The 15,706-nt window shown below is 40.1% G+C and overlaps 1 protein-coding gene across 26 annotated transcripts in view; it reads right to left on the bottom strand.

Moving 5' to 3' along the window:
* Positions 1 to 15,706, bottom strand: part of HMBOX1 (homeobox containing 1) — a 119,852-nt gene that overhangs the window by 97,054 nt on the left and 7,092 nt on the right. Inside the window, exon 2 of one of the 26 annotated variants that reach the window (XM_055809751.1) lies at positions 12,614 to 12,695. The exons of the other annotated variants lie outside the window; for them this stretch is intronic. The gene's annotated coding sequence lies outside the window, so the exon portion shown is untranslated. The remainder of the gene's footprint in view (positions 1 to 12,613; positions 12,696 to 15,706) is intronic. 26 annotated transcript variants of the gene reach the window in all.

Raw genomic sequence — 15,706 nt, 5'->3', positions numbered from 1 at the left:
CACCCTGTCAACCCTGCATTCAGCTACACGGTATTTGACAGGGCTGGGACCACCGTTACGCATGCCCTTGATTTCACAAACACAGCTGCAATACTTACAAGCAAAGGTGCATCTGCATCACTGCAGAGTCATGCAGATAAAAATAAAATCTTTAAAATTACTTTCCAAATTAAAATAATTTACATTAGGAAAATTACTAAGATGCACATTTTGCAAAAATTTTCCAAGGGAAAAAGAGTATCAAGCCAGTGAACTAGTGGAAGTCACTTGGTAAGCACTGGGAACTAGTGTCTGACTAAGTGCCAGCCCATCTTTCAAGCCATATCCTTGTCCGCAAGTACAAAAGAACAAACGTTTTCTTTTTACTTTGTTTATTTAGCTCAGTTCAATGACTACTGCTTTCAAAGTTGAGAAATCAGCCGGGAATTCAGAAAGCAGGAAAAACAGTTTCTTGCTTTTAAATGAGGAATAAAAAATATGGTAAATTGATGAGCTCCACCAGCTCTATGTTTTTGAAGGGAAGGACAAGGTAACCAGAAATTAAGTGAAAATTGCCTTATCCAGACAAGACTCACTGTATTTAATAAACGTATTTTAAAAGAAAAGCTGTATTTTGACATGAAGTGTAACACAACCTCAATGTCAAGTAAAACTGCCCTTTCAACTGAATTCCAGCTTCCATCCCAATGTAGCTTGACATGATTTTAAGTGGGAATCAGCTGGGAAATATGCAGAAAATTAACCATTTTCTAATCCAGCACGTAATAAATGCATAGGAAGTAAGATAATTGTTTAAGTAACTTCTTGGCACCTGCTAGAAAACTATGAACTTCTCAGCAGAACCTAAGAAATAAATGCACAAACCAAAACTAAAGATCAATTATTCAAACCAAAGTTTCCTGCCTGCTATTTAAACAACTTTGATCTAAATCGATCTACATGCTGCAGTGTTAACTTTGATGATCAACACACTGGTACAAGTACCCAGCCTCTGAAGCCATAGGTATGTTAATACAACCTCAATGTGATGCATATGATGGAGGTGAGATAACTTCTGGTACTTATCTTTTACCTGCCTGGGAGGCAGTCCTCTTTCTGCCCTGAACAGCTAAGGGAAGGGAAGCAAAGGAAATTCTGGGAGAAGCCAATAGGACGACCAGAGGTATTCAGGTGGTTTAGCCAGCGCCTGTTCTGGGTGAATTAGTAAGTGCAGAGACAGCTTCCTTAGGCTCCTCTTCCAGGTAATGGAGACAGAAGTCCTCCACAGACAGTTTGGAACAGGAGCGTAGTTGCAGATCCTGTGCGTTGCTCCCTGGAGAAATTTCTCTCTGCCTCATAAAAGGCCAAAGCTAGTCTAGCTTTGTTTACAGACTTTACACAAGCTAGCTAGAAAGCACTGCACTCACTGCACTTCTATGAGCCGGAGCAACACTCAAGTACAAGGTCCTGCCTGCACTTGAAGGCAGGAGTGCTGCCTGGATTTCAAGTTTCTGAACCAAACTGGCTGTTCAGCTTGTCAATATTTACACCTAGAGGCATGGGTACAACCGCAATTTCTACAGTAAAAGACACTGACTGCCCCATCCAGTGAAACAATACTGTACCACTGGGTACGCCCAAGCTTTTCTTTGGTCAGTTTTCTAGGCTTGATGGGAAGAAAAAGCGGCGTTGGACTGACAATCACATTTCTATGGTACAAATGGGGCAAGAAACTTGAACGCGAAATTCAAGCGAACAACTACACCAATCCTTTAGGAAGAAACACACAAATTAAAAACAAACCTCCTTTTCTTCCATCTTCTAAAACTGCAAATTGGAAGGGGCTAGAGCTATCATCAGGTTGTATCACACAGCATATAAAGGAAATGCTCAAACAGTAAGTTGTTCATAAACTACTAAACTGTGCTTTAAGCCGGTGAAGTTGGTCACTCCCATGCCAGGAAGCTGCAAAAGCAATGTCAAAACTTTTAGGGAAGAAAAACCACCTCACTGTCATGAAGTAGAAAAGGTTTTAGTTACTAGTAATTTAGTTATTCCAAATGAGGAATAACACGATGGTATTTCCTATCAGATCTATACAAGACACCCAGATAAGTTGCAAGTACTACCAAGGTGATAAAACACCTTGAGTGCCAAAGCTATTCAACAACCACACAGGCAAACAGAAAGTAGAACAAGTTGAGCTGCCTGGCCAAATAGCTGTTTCAGAGTTTTATTTTAAAACAAAGCACCAGCTACGTGCAGCCTTTCCGTCCGTACCTTGTTAAATATGAAGTAGCAGATCCTACAGTCTTATACAGGTAAACATTGCAGCATCACACTGCAAGAGCCACCTTCGCTGGGACACAATGCAGTCAGCAGGGTTTGAACAAAGCCATCCCACTGGTACCACCGGGGCTGGAGCAGCTGGGGAGCACTGCAGCAAAGCACAACATTTGCTATGCAAATCCACAGGTATGCATGGTATTTTCAGGGATGTTCTCCAATGGCCTTGTCTACGCAAATTGGAAGGATTAAACCAGACCTCTGAGCAATTTAAATAAATCTGTACAACCTGAGTGTCACTGTGAGCGCCTTACACCGTTTCATCTTAAATTGGTTCCTTATCAGCTTAAACTTGCCTCTCCACATGCAGGAACTCTTAAGCACAGCAAGGCTACACCCATGAATTGACCTCAGACTACTACCATGCGTGTAACAATGTGATTTATACCTGGTTGTAATTTTACCCATTGTAAATTATATACATAAACAAACATAAATTATACCTACATACAAATGCATTTGTGTATATAAATATATGAAAACAAGCCACTACTTGTGCTCCAAATCTAAAAGCTTCTCCCAGCCATTCAATAAACCTTACAACCAGAGCCAGACACACTTTATGTTTTTATAAAGTCTGCAACTAAACCCTAAAATAAATAATAAAAAAAGGTCATAATCCATCATCCTGACATCAAATCAGCAGACTGGGATTTCAGTGTATCACAGTGATGGATATAGACTTGTTTTAAGCATGGTTTAGTCTGCATTATACCAGCACATTTATAGTTGCCTTTAAGACAACAATCTTCCTTTCCAAGATGTTTCAAGATCAACACTCTTATTTTCCCTTAACTGCCTGGATCCGAGTCCACTATTGAGGAAAAAGAAAAAAAAATTTCCCTCAAAAATCATAACTAGGGAAGCAACAGGACTGTGGGTGCTAAAAAACACAATTTCTTTTTTTTTCCTTATTTTCTCCTGCTTGCCAGGTGATCTAATAACCACTCTTTGATGGATCAGGAGCTAAACCTCTCTCAGGAACAAAATGCTTCCTAATAAACCCCCAGCCACCATACAACCTCTCCATCCAGTGCTTATCAGCTGTGCCCTTGCACTTTGCCAGTTTCAGGCTGCTGGAGCAGTATTATAGTGCGCTCCGCTGCCTATGACTACAAAGGACCCCGTCCAGTCCCCCCAGGATACTTGATTGCATTACTCCCCAACTTCCATCTGCTCAGATCAATGTCTACCTGCTCCCCTTGATCCACACCTGCCCATCTCTCTCTGGTTTTGATGGGGTGAGATTTAAAAAAAAAAAAAAAAAAAGTCCAACTTTTTTGAAACAACTCTACGGGCCATCCTGCATCCCACTAACACTAAGAGATATGGAAGCGGTAGTCATAAAATCACTGACCTTTTTGGCAAAACATTTTCTTCATTAAAAATACTGACAAAAAACCTGCATCTCTTCAGCTTATGCTTGGCAGATAATGCCAGCAAACACTGACAGCAGTGGAGAATATGCCCGTAAGTAGAGTACAGAATGTTTAATTTTGCTGCAATTATTTCAGAGTCCCCCTTCTAATACCTTATAGACCACCAAGAGTCAGCAAGTCACTGGCACCGATATGGAAACTTCCTGTTTGATACAGATGTAAAGATCTCAGGTTTTAATCTGTTTTGTAAATGGTGCTTCATAAGCACAACTGGTAATCAATTTGGAAAAGAGGAGAAAATGTAAAAGAATAAATTATCATCTCTATCCGTTTCCCTCGCTCCCCCTGCCCTCACCATAGTTTTATAACCCTTCTTTGAGCCTGCTTATGCAAGCAGCCAAACGAGAAGAGCAGAGGAGGTGAAAACCCCCAGCAGAAAGGTGACAGGATGAGTGGCTGCTGGTGGGAAACAGGTCTATGAACATGGATGGTGTCAGGAAGAGCCCCCATCTTTCAGGTGGCTCGTGTTTCAGTTTTGCTGCAAGGAAAAAAACCCTGACAATTCCTTGTGTGTTGCAAGGGTGCAGGAAGGCGTAGGAGTATACACTCTTCAAATGAAACAAAAAAACCACCAAAACACCCAATAACCATCTAAATAATTATAGCAACCCTAGGTCTGAACGTACCCCTCATGTGATACTACTACCCTATATTCCTCAGTATTTATAAATAGGAGTGGGTTTACCATCTACACAGGCTAGGAAGTCCCTATCATTCACACTGACTTCTCTTTCGCTCAGGGTGGAAGCTCATACATATGAGTACAAACTCAACGGTATGAGTTTGTAAATACAGATGTGTATAAACAGAGTAAAAGATAAGCAATCATGCAATATGAGGCCATAATTCCACCGAGCAAGAAAGCATGAAAGTAACCCCAGGTAATGTAACTGTTTCTACATATTCACACAAATAATCTTAGCCTGTGTCCTGACACTAATATAAGAACACAGTCTTACGGAGCTTGAAATCTTCCCCTGGAGAAACAACTTTGCAAGAGCAGAATGGAAGAAAACACGCTGTATAGGAAAGAATGCTTGTAGCTTTGCTAGCTATTTAAACCAAGCTGATTAATCTTTAAGATCTAGCAGCTTTTCAGATTTTTGCCTTCCCTCCCTCTCCTCATTTCACCAGTCTTTTTATCAGTGCTTTAAAGTAACAGCACACCAAGAGCTAAGTTATACCCAGGACTGCATACACAAATCCCATCATGTGCAAAAGCAACAACTCACGTAAGAGCTCAGAAATTACCAGCTAGCTGGAGACACAAGACAGGTCAGATGCAGAATACAAACAGCAGAGCTGGCACGTACCAATCTCAAAAGAGATGCCTAAATACAAGCAACCACAGCCCTCCAAAAACTATGCGATCATAGGTTTTTCAGTTGTCTTCTCAAACTGGAACCATCAGGGTTCACATCTGGCAAGCTTTTTGCTGCAAAGGTAGCATCTTAGGTCCTGGTAAAATTTGAGACTGTTAGATAACATGTAGATCCCAAAGCTGACACATTAAAAAAAACACCCTAACAATCTGATAAAAGATGCCAATATTGACAGCTTACTTTTGTATGCAGCAAGGTGGGAATGGAGGACAAGAAGATATTCAGGGAAGAAATATGAATGAACAGAAGGCATTTATCAGAAGCCTGTTACCTGGAGCGAGGGACACCTTGTTCTGAGCAACAAACAAATGCACAAAAGACAGGCCATCCCCTTCCTGGAAACTGCTTGCAGTCTAAAGCCCCAATTGTGAGACCATCATCCATCACATAAGGTTAAGCACCCAATATGTTTTCTGGTCTAGGCCTTAAGAAGTGAAAGGTAGTCCAAGGTAGTCCTTCAGCACACCACTGGGGAAATGCAGGTTTTGTGGAACACAAAAAAAAAAAAAAAAAAAAAAAAAAAAAAAAGTGACAAAACCTCAATATGAAGCACAGTACAGGAGATTTCAACTAGGAAACAGTTAAGTACAGCACCTCAGAAGAGGCCTTCCTTTTGGTAAGAAGTTACTTGGGAGATAAGGAAAGATGACAGAGAATCAGAGCACCATTAATCACTGGCATATATCCCTGTTTTTCCACACCTCAGGTCTAACTGCACAATAGAAAGGCTGTTTGCCTTTGCTAGAACAAGAATTTCTGCATAAAGTGTATGGATGCAATGCATATGTTGCATAAAACCCAAGTTTACATAATAAAGAGAATATATATTTGCTTTGATCTCAAGTTGCCCCATAAATTTTTAATAACAGCTGTAAAACAGAAATCTTTGGATAGAAATCAGCAGCAGCAATGAAATTTAAGCATGGTACTCATTTCAGGTTAAGGAAACCCCATTCCTATTAGAACTGTTACTAACTTCTTGCAAGGAGAAATGCAAATGTCATTCACAGCCATTTATTCGCAAATTATTCTCTTCAGCCTAATGCTTTGCCTTGCTTTCTCCAAAACAGAGGGACTAAGGGACCATTCAGTCTGTTGTGTCATCTTTGTTCTTATTAGTGGAGACAATGCTAAGTTCAGGTATTAAGGCCTTCTCATTTTACATTTCACTGGAAGGGTGTTTCAGTATGTTTTTTCTTCCTCTATAGAGGAACTGTTAAGATGAAAAGTACTAAAAAAACCAAACAACTTTTCTACTATGCATTACAGTTTCTTGCTCAAGTGCAAAGGGACAAAGAAACCAAAATCTTTTTATACACATGCATTAAAATAAAAGCAGGAAACAGATTAACATATGGAAAAAAATATTAACCTTTGTGCTTTCAATGATGCAAGTCATGGGAATTTAGCTTGCAGCACTGTTTCCAGCTCCTTCCCCCCATCCCCCACCCCCACCCCCAGCTTAAGAACTACCACTGTTGTACATACAACATTTGAAACAGTATGTTCACACAGGTTCTATTAATAAACCCCAAACATTTCAGGTAAACTAGGAGGCAGTCAGGCTCCAAAAAGCTGCAGCTATCAAATACGTATCTAGAAAAAAAATATTAAATAAATGTGATCTTTCTTGTTGAAGACTTACAAAGATCACTGTAGCCAAGAAAAGTCTCACACAGTGGCATTTCACAGGAAGGCATTTTTTGGAAAATAGTATTAAGAGAGAAATCCAACAGTATTAGGGGGCAGAAAAGAGAACAGATGATTGCAGTGCAGTATGATGAGCATGAGAAAGAGCAAGCGAATGGGATATAAAACTGCATACACTGGAGACAGCTTTACAAGTTCGAGAAATGACAGCCAAATAGCAATCATACCACACCAAAAAGGTACTGACAAGTCAGAAAAAAAAAATAATTCATTTTCTAACTGACAGCAGACTTAGTCCTTACGCACGAACAGTACACACAGTTGGAGTTAAACAGTAACTGATAGGCCTATAGATGTTTGTAGATGACCCAAAATAGAGAGAAATCATTTGTTGTCCTCATTCTGCGATGCTCATGCTACTCTGGACGCAGACAGATGTATTTTTCTGGATACAGGTATGTCAGTAGAAAGCCAACCTGTGTGTGCTGTGCTATGCCCTGCCTCTCCTGCCATCACCTCCTTGCCAGGAATAAGCACCTGCAGAGTCCTGCCGGCACAGAACTTTGTGTGCGCACTCCTCAAATCACTTTGAACAAAACTATTTGGGCTAGATCAAGCATGAAGTTACATACAGGTGCATGTTATCCCAACCAATTTCATCTGAACCACATCCGTTATTAAATAAGCAGCCCTGTCAACAGATCTGTGAGGATGGTAACTTCAGAGGAAAGGGGTAATTGTTTACTATCCACAGAATTTAAAGGCATGAACAAATAATTATTGTAAGTGGCAATAGCCTTTAAGAGGCAATAGAACAGGACTGAACAGGGACAAGCAAAAAAAAAAAAGGAATAAATAAACCAAACCAGACCAAAAAAAAGGTGACTTAATATGCAAATTAAGGGCATTTGCTCACTAGGAATTGAACTAAAAAAAGTACCTCCCTTCACAAAGGCTACCTAGCCTCCAGGTATGTGACATTACACAGGTGGAAAACATTGCAATGGACACAGCTGTGGATGGCAGTGTGTCTAGACAAATGGGCCATTAAAGATTTAACATGCCTAGACCTCTCTTTTAACTGGAAAAGATGGGATACAAAAGATATACCGAATGCCTCAAGCACACATTGAGGATATTTGCAAGTATATACTGGGGATGTTTGCCTCATTCTTACAGGCTTTCCTTGGCATCCAGGACTGCTAGTTATCTAGCCTTGTGCCAGAGATAAGGCAAACTTTTGATCTGACTACAGCCATTCGTTTATTAAACCTGAATTTAACTGAACTTAAGCTTCTGTATTATGTTTTGCAACTCTTAAGTATATCTTATTTCACAGCTGCCTATATTCAGAGGTACAAATTAGCATAGCTCTGCCTTTACTGCAGATCAGAGCATAGCTTCAAGCAACACCTTCACAACATACACCCTTATTTTTAGAAGTACTCTCTGTGTGCAACACTGCTGCTCCATAGAAAAAGAGCAGCAAAGCAGGAACCTCACCGAATTCACAATTTCAAAGTTTACCATGTAAAACACCAATTAAATAACTGGCTTCTAAACCCTCCCTTGTGCCAGCCTGACAGTAGTCTGTCTTAAGTACGTCTTTAAGAACTATTGTAAAAGGTTTTAAAAGGTCCACCTTTCAAAAATAAGGAGAGAAGAACAGAGGACAGGATGAAAAACACAAGGATGTATCTATATGGAAACTATTAATTTCATTTCCCCATTTGCACATGCCACAAAACTGAGGAGGTCAGACTGCACCTCCGAAACTTGTCAGGTCTAACCCCCCTGCAGCATATGCAATTTTCCAGTGCAACTTGCTCTAAAAATAAATGTGCAGGCACATGATGATTCACCTGGATTTAGGTTGGTGCTGGGGTAACAACTGGACTACAAAGACAAGTTCCCCTATAAAAACAAGCTGTTTCAGAGCTGCAAGGTAGGGATGTCCGTGCTTTTTGGCACGGTAGCTTCAGAAACCTGAGAGAACTTTGCTAAATCTCTTTTTGTTAGGTGGCTGACTAAGGCCAGAGCTGAAAAGTTACTTAAAATAGGTTTTAAACTAAGTCTGTGATTGGGAACTATGACTGCAAATGGCATAGGAACAGATGCAAAAGAAAGGCTGTCAACAGGAGCAGGAAAAACAGGCAAGAGAGACTCAAGATGCAGTAGGCAAGCAGGCACGTTACTTGCCATTTCTCTGGTTTCTGAGAACACCAGTCACCGTCCACGACTCTCCTTAGCAGCTGCAAGTGCGCAAAGCTCATACCCAGCACATCCAAATTAATGCAGGAGAGTTTAGGAGGTCTGCCCAAGCAATGTCTCTGCACAATTATACCTCAGAAGTCATAACCTCTCCCTTTAATATTTAAGAAAAAAGAAATCACATTTGCAGCCAAAATGTAGTGATAATACTGCAATGGCAGTAGGGCCCTGAGCCTGCAGTCTTTTCTCAGAAGTAATTCTCATTAGAAGAAAACTGAAGGATCATCCTCTTTATCCAGCTATTTGCAGGACATTTAACACATACTGTTCACTACAAGGCCAGCGCTGTAGACATTTCCAGGAGCAGGCAAGGAGAATAAAAGTGTTTCAATCCCAACACTGTGCAGTTTTTATCTGTAAGAGATGGAAAGCATAAAGCAAGAGTTTGGAAGCAGCACCCAGGAGGACACCAGAATAAAATTTCTACCATGATGGGAGGAAAGGCTGCATGTACTAAATCGGTTCATCAAGTAATTGGAAGAAGGGCCTATGTCTCCTTTGGAAGGTTGACAGTAAGTCCGTCAAAAGCAAAAACAACGCAGGATTAATTATTCTTAAGTATGAAAGAACCTTGAACTCAGTGATCTACTGTTAATTAAAAAAAGAAAATACCCTCAATACAGTTCCAGTTCAGTTCTTGTGAAAGCCAACAGAGAGCACACCCACTGCCTCAAACGTTTTCTCTTGTTTTAAGGACTCAAATTTTAAAGACATTGAAATTTAATGAAATTGCAGGTATTAAGTACTACTTCTATTCCATATTCAAATATCTGAGCCCACACAAGAGAGTCTCCATTAACTCATTCTGTTCCAACAGCTCTGGAAATCACTGAAAAGTGACTAGCAAACTAACTTCATTAGCATAAAGGAACTCCTTGAAGGCAGCTTTGGAAGGGTTTAAAGAGGTGAAGTTTTCTTTTGGTTTTAGCTGGTCATCCACCAGGTAAGAAGCAGAATGCAGATCTGACATGCAAGAAGTAGAACAGACAAGGTCTGTGACAGTCACTGTTTGCCTTCTCCCTTTTTGTGAACATGTCAACACTGAAAACTAAATGTGCTCAGATTAATTTCTGCTCCCATGTAGCTAATGCATTTTGTGAGGGAGTGAAGAAAACTAAGGCTTCTCCAGCCCACCTTTCCCACATCATTTTTGCAAAACAGGGAGTAGAAATATCTTCAAGACAAATCAGCCTCTGCAAGCATCCTGCTGCAGCTGCAGGATCCAAAGCCTCTCATGAAAAGTTCTCTCCTCACAATGCGTACAAGCCATCTATCAAGGGATCCACAAAAACCAGCATGCTGGACAAGGAGCCATATGAAGTAGAGACACAAAGAAGGAAAAGGATTTTAATCCACCCTTTTATCGAAGTGAGGTGCCTCCGTGTGGGCTGAAGGGAGGCAGCCCCACTGGACCACAATTTTAAGACTTGTAATATCCCAACTGGAACAAGGTGCCTACAGCCTTTACTGGGCAGCAACAAGTCCTTTAAACAAAAAAGACAAGCAGACAAGAAAGCCATGGCAGCTTCATGGACACTGTCTTACTTTTCCGTGCCAGCTCACTAATCTAACACCTCTAAATTATGAGGGACATTTAAATAACTTGCAGCTTGGACCCGCCTCATAGACATCTAACACCTCGGAGTGCCCTAGAGCACCCAGCAAGTCACTGGATACCCCGTGGTTAGGAAAGCTTTTTTCCCCTCGAAGTTTTCAGACTATACTGTTTTGTTGGGTTTTTTTTAAAAAAAAAAAAAAAAAGACTGGAGGGAGCTTCACACTCTAGCATGACAAAAGCCTGAACAGTGTACCTGCATTTCAGTTTGCACCCTGGGTTATTAGCCAGAGAGTTTATAAAACAACTTTAAACATGCCAGCTTTTATGTATTACAGTTTATTAAGCTGGAATGATACATCACATGTGTTGGACGCATAAAAGAGTTACAGAAACATGGTTTGCATTTTAAAATGGTTTAGTGAAAACAAATGAATTATCTTTATTAAGTGAATTGAACCTTGCTGTGTCCTCCACTGAAAGATTTCAGTATTAGAGAATCTCTTTCTTCATTGTTCTTTTTTTCCACCTTATGTTAGGTGAGGAAAACAAGCATTTCCGCATTTACAGCTCCCAAATGCTCTCTCAGTTTTGAATTAAACAGTCTTATCTGAACTATAGAATATACAGAATTGAAGAAAATACGCACATGCAGAAGAGGCTACTTCTGTCAAAAGCTGGTTTACTGTTTCATCAGATTCTGGTTCCATGTGCTCAGCCAAGAGTGACTACCATCACTTCACTGGTTTGACTTGAGATATTGGCAGTAAAAATACATTGTTTAGGTTCTGTTTAAGTACAGGAAGTGTAGGCATTATGTCAGGTGGCTTAGGCTTAAAAAAATGGTATTTGGGTATTTTAACCTATTTAAATAAAACAATTTTTTTAACAAAAACCAATTTTTTAATCCAGGTTATAAACTCAAAGTTTATAAATGAGAGAGTAATTGTGAAGAGAGGGTGGAGATGCTTCACTGCTAGTTTTATTAGCTAACTTAGCCAAGAGTCAGCTTTATTCTTACCAAAGATACAGATGCATCCATTTGCTAATAAATGGATGTGTTTTCCACAAAGTAGACTTGGCTTCCAGGCTCCAGATGAGTAGTGAGGCCCTCTAGCATCCTGAAGGGTAGGAGTACAGGAATTTTAACACCTTCTTGGTGCAGTATTTAAACTGATCACCAGTGTAAACAAATATAATTGAAATGGACTGTCCTGATGGGCAGTAAACTCTTTGGAAGTAGAGAGTATCTTGTCTGCACACTTGCTTAGGGCTTAACAAATTGGGGCCCCAGCTCCAGTAACCTCTCAAACTGCAACCATGTCACTCTAATATTCATTTTAAGTATTTTATCAACAACTTAAGCACAAACATAACCCACCTAAGCAATCAAATACAAAGAGCCAAAAAAGAACTGGATCCTAGTTTTCCAGTTGTACAAGCCTCAGAAGGGGGGAGGAGATAATACCTAAGCAAGTAAGACAATCCAACAATCCAAAACCAAGGTTTTCTGGAGGAAGGGGAGGTTGGAAGGAGAAAGAGAGATGATCTTTCCATAGCACTGCAATGCCACAGGAAAGCACCACGTTTAATGTAATCAAGCTCTACATTGCAGCCATATGGAAACAATTTCAGTCAATAAGCAACTCCTGCAAGAAGACAGCAGAGGAACAGAAAAATCAGATACCGATTTAGCTAGAGGCAGGAAAGCCGCTAGCTGAGCTCAGAGGCTTGCATTATAAGAAATATTTATGTCCAACAAAACAGCACACATTTTTGAGTTTCTGTTACTTGCCTTACAGACTTCCACAGTGCCACACCTCAGACTGCAAGCAGTAAAAATGGCATACCTTCTTTTACAATGTCTTTCCCAGCCTCCGAGATCCTGTGTCTCAGCCCCCTTCCAAATCTTTCCTCAAAGCCCACTGCTATGGCTGGTTTCCCACCGATAGCCAGAAAGGAAGCAGACATCTCAAACTTCAGATACTCACCCGACCTCTTTGCCTTTTATCTGCCTGGAATCAGCAGGTTTCAAATCGGGGGCTTTCTCAAGGAGCAAGTCCTTTCAAACACCTACCTTGGGGAAAAAAAACCCAAATAAACCAACAAAAAAATCCCACACAACACACTTCACTTACTACTAACAATGGTATTTAAAGGAGGTTTGGTTTCAAGATCTCATTGTCCAGTATCCTAAAAAGCAACAGCAAAAATACTGCTGCTCCTACAGAAAGAGACATTCCTGTGCACTACTGATTACAGCTGCAACATGGAGGGAGTAAAAACTATCAGTTTGGGACAGGAAAAGGGAAATTCAGGGGAACAGCCAGCAAGTGAAAGCAGCTGCATTTTTAACAAAAAGCAAGAAGGCACACTGCTATGAATAAAACAGAATTTACTTGAGTGTGACAGAAGAGTGACACCAGTATTATGCGAATAATGCCCATGAAATGAACTGAAGGATAATTCACAAGTGATTTCAGAAGCAGCCACTTGTAAAGGTTGGAAAGGTCTTCACTTCCATGATGCCATGCAATCTGCCAGCAGATGCACCACGGCCACCCCAAAAGCATTGCGAATTTATACTCGCAGACAAAAGGTCTTGGAAAGTTCCTCTTACTAACCAAAGTATAAGATTCAAGATATTAAAAAAAACCAAACACACACAATAAAATAATAGTAATAAAATTTTAAACCAGTAATTTTCTAGTGGAAGGGCGAGCCACCAAGACCACTGTGAACAGTTTTCTGTTAAACTGGGGCAACATGGTTTTCTCACATGAAACACCTTCTAACTCACCAGTAATAAAAGATTATTTTCAACAAATCCATTAGCAGGGAAAACATTTCACATCAGCCTTAAAAAAAAATGCACCGAAAAGGGCTTTTTGCAGTCTTGTAGGGTGGAAACTTTTTTTTGTGTTTCAATGGGGGAATCTAGAAAACGAAGGCAAAACGCCATGCCAATGGATGTTCATATTATGCTAATGCTGAAAAAGGGGAGGGAGCAAATCTGGAGAGCTGTAAGGTGGTCAGATGGGTGTCAATCCAGGCAAACCAACAGGGAAAACAAAATATGGATATATTTTCCCAGCAAAGAATTAGAGAACAGGGACACTGGTAGTGCCAGTCAGCATGTTTTAATGACAAACGTCTTGATAAAGGACTAACTTTATTCTCAAAGATTACAAATGTAGTCAAACAGAAGAAAGTACGTGCACAGAGCATACTTTGGTTCTAGTGGAAATCCACATTAGCTGCCCCTTATCTGAGAGCTGTCAGTTAGCCAGTTCTTAATCTGCTTCCTGGGATTGCATCATGCTAATTTTTTTGTCACTAAATTTAAGGTCTGATGCAGTTCAACATTTTTATCACTGCAGATAAAAATCTGTGACTGACACCAGGACTACAGGAACAGTACATTATTTTGAGGAAGGGACTGCAAAAGAACAAAGTCTGAACACCTACCTTAACTTAGCTCAGGAAAGCAAAACACATCTGAATACAAAACCAAATTTATAATCTAAGAAATGCAGATGGTAACTACTAAATTGGCAGACTTTACTAGAAAGAATCTTAGTGCTGGGAGCAGCAAGGCTCATGAACAGGATTTCCCTATGCCAAAGGGCTAACGTGAACCTCTTAAATGGCTGCATAGCAAGCAGGGCCACTGCACTCTGCATTCAGAACGGATCAGACACAGGCTGGAACATTCACCATTTTTGGTTTCCACAATGTTAAAAATAAACGGAGACCATGAAGAATCACCGGATGATCTGAGTGCTAGAGAAAATGCCTCAGAGTGAGACTTAAAAGCTCAACTCTGTTTCCTTATCAATCGAGTAACTTGATTACAGAGTGTAAGTACCTCCATGGCAAGAAACTACTGGGTACTAAAGGGCTCTAATCTTGTCAGGAAAGTCTTAACAAGAACCAGCGGCAGAACTTAGACAAATTCAAATTAGAAATCAGCCACTTATTTTTAACAGTGAGATGGCACAAACAAGTGATGAGTCTGAAATTACCAATGACAGACACTCAAGGCTGGAAAGCTTTCAAATTGTTTTTAGCCAAACATCAGTTACTGGTCTCAGTTTCAGAGTAAATGATTAAAATTTAAAGGCTTGTGATACAAAGCATATAAAACATATCAGAGAAGGCAACTTAATTGTCTGTTCTCACCTTAAATTTTATGAATCTCCCAATATGTTAACATCATTCTACTTCTACAGACCAGGAAATTAAAGAGGGAGGAATAAGTTTCAAGTTCAGTTAAGTTCCCTCTTTTCAGACTGCTGTACTTGCCACTAAACAGCACCGCTCCATCAAACAGATGGAGCCCCCATGAAACACAAACAGTCAGAGAATGACCGACTACGATGTCTGGTAACCATGCATAATACAACTTAGTTGAGAAAACTGTGATCAGCTACTTACCTCTCCCATCTGCAGCATGAAAAATCAGTATTAGCTTAAATAACTAGTTCTTATTCTGTGTAAATACACTTGTAACATTCATGTTTATACTACCGAGAGCAGCAGCATGCACTATCATCCAGCCAAGAATCTCCAAATGCTTTCACATTTGTGAAGTATCTCAACAGCCCTGAAAGGATTATTTTCCTATTATACACTGGAACACAGGCAAGTCAAGAAGTCATAAAATAAGACCTCTGGCACAGCCTAGAAACAAGAGCCTAGCCCTATCTCATTGCCAGGAAGAACTTTCCTTTTCAACATTTGAGCACTACTTACATGTCAGAGCTGCTGCATACCCAGCTGCTCAAACTCCCAAACCCTGCCAGTTAAATCACAAAGAGATTTCTAGTGAAAGCTGACATTGTAATCAGAGAATCTGATCATGGCAGAGAAACTGTCCAAAATAAAGGTCAGAATAAATATCCAAGTAGAAACAGCACTTGTATTTCATGAACTAACTAAATGCTTTCTGCTTCCATTAGTATTACAGTACTACTGGAAGAACAAAAACCAGATTCAGTGCTTGCTTCAGAGCTCATAAGAAATGGGCAACTCAAAATGCAGGAAATGACTATATGCTACACTTCCCAATTGATAGGGCATAG

The sequence above is a fragment of the Falco peregrinus genome, chromosome 7 (genome assembly GCF_023634155.1).
Source record: "Falco peregrinus isolate bFalPer1 chromosome 7, bFalPer1.pri, whole genome shotgun sequence".
NCBI classification, from domain to species: domain Eukaryota; kingdom Metazoa; phylum Chordata; class Aves; order Falconiformes; family Falconidae; genus Falco; species Falco peregrinus.
The sequence above is the reverse complement of the archived record's forward strand: the minus strand, read 5'-3'. Positions and strand labels throughout refer to the sequence as shown.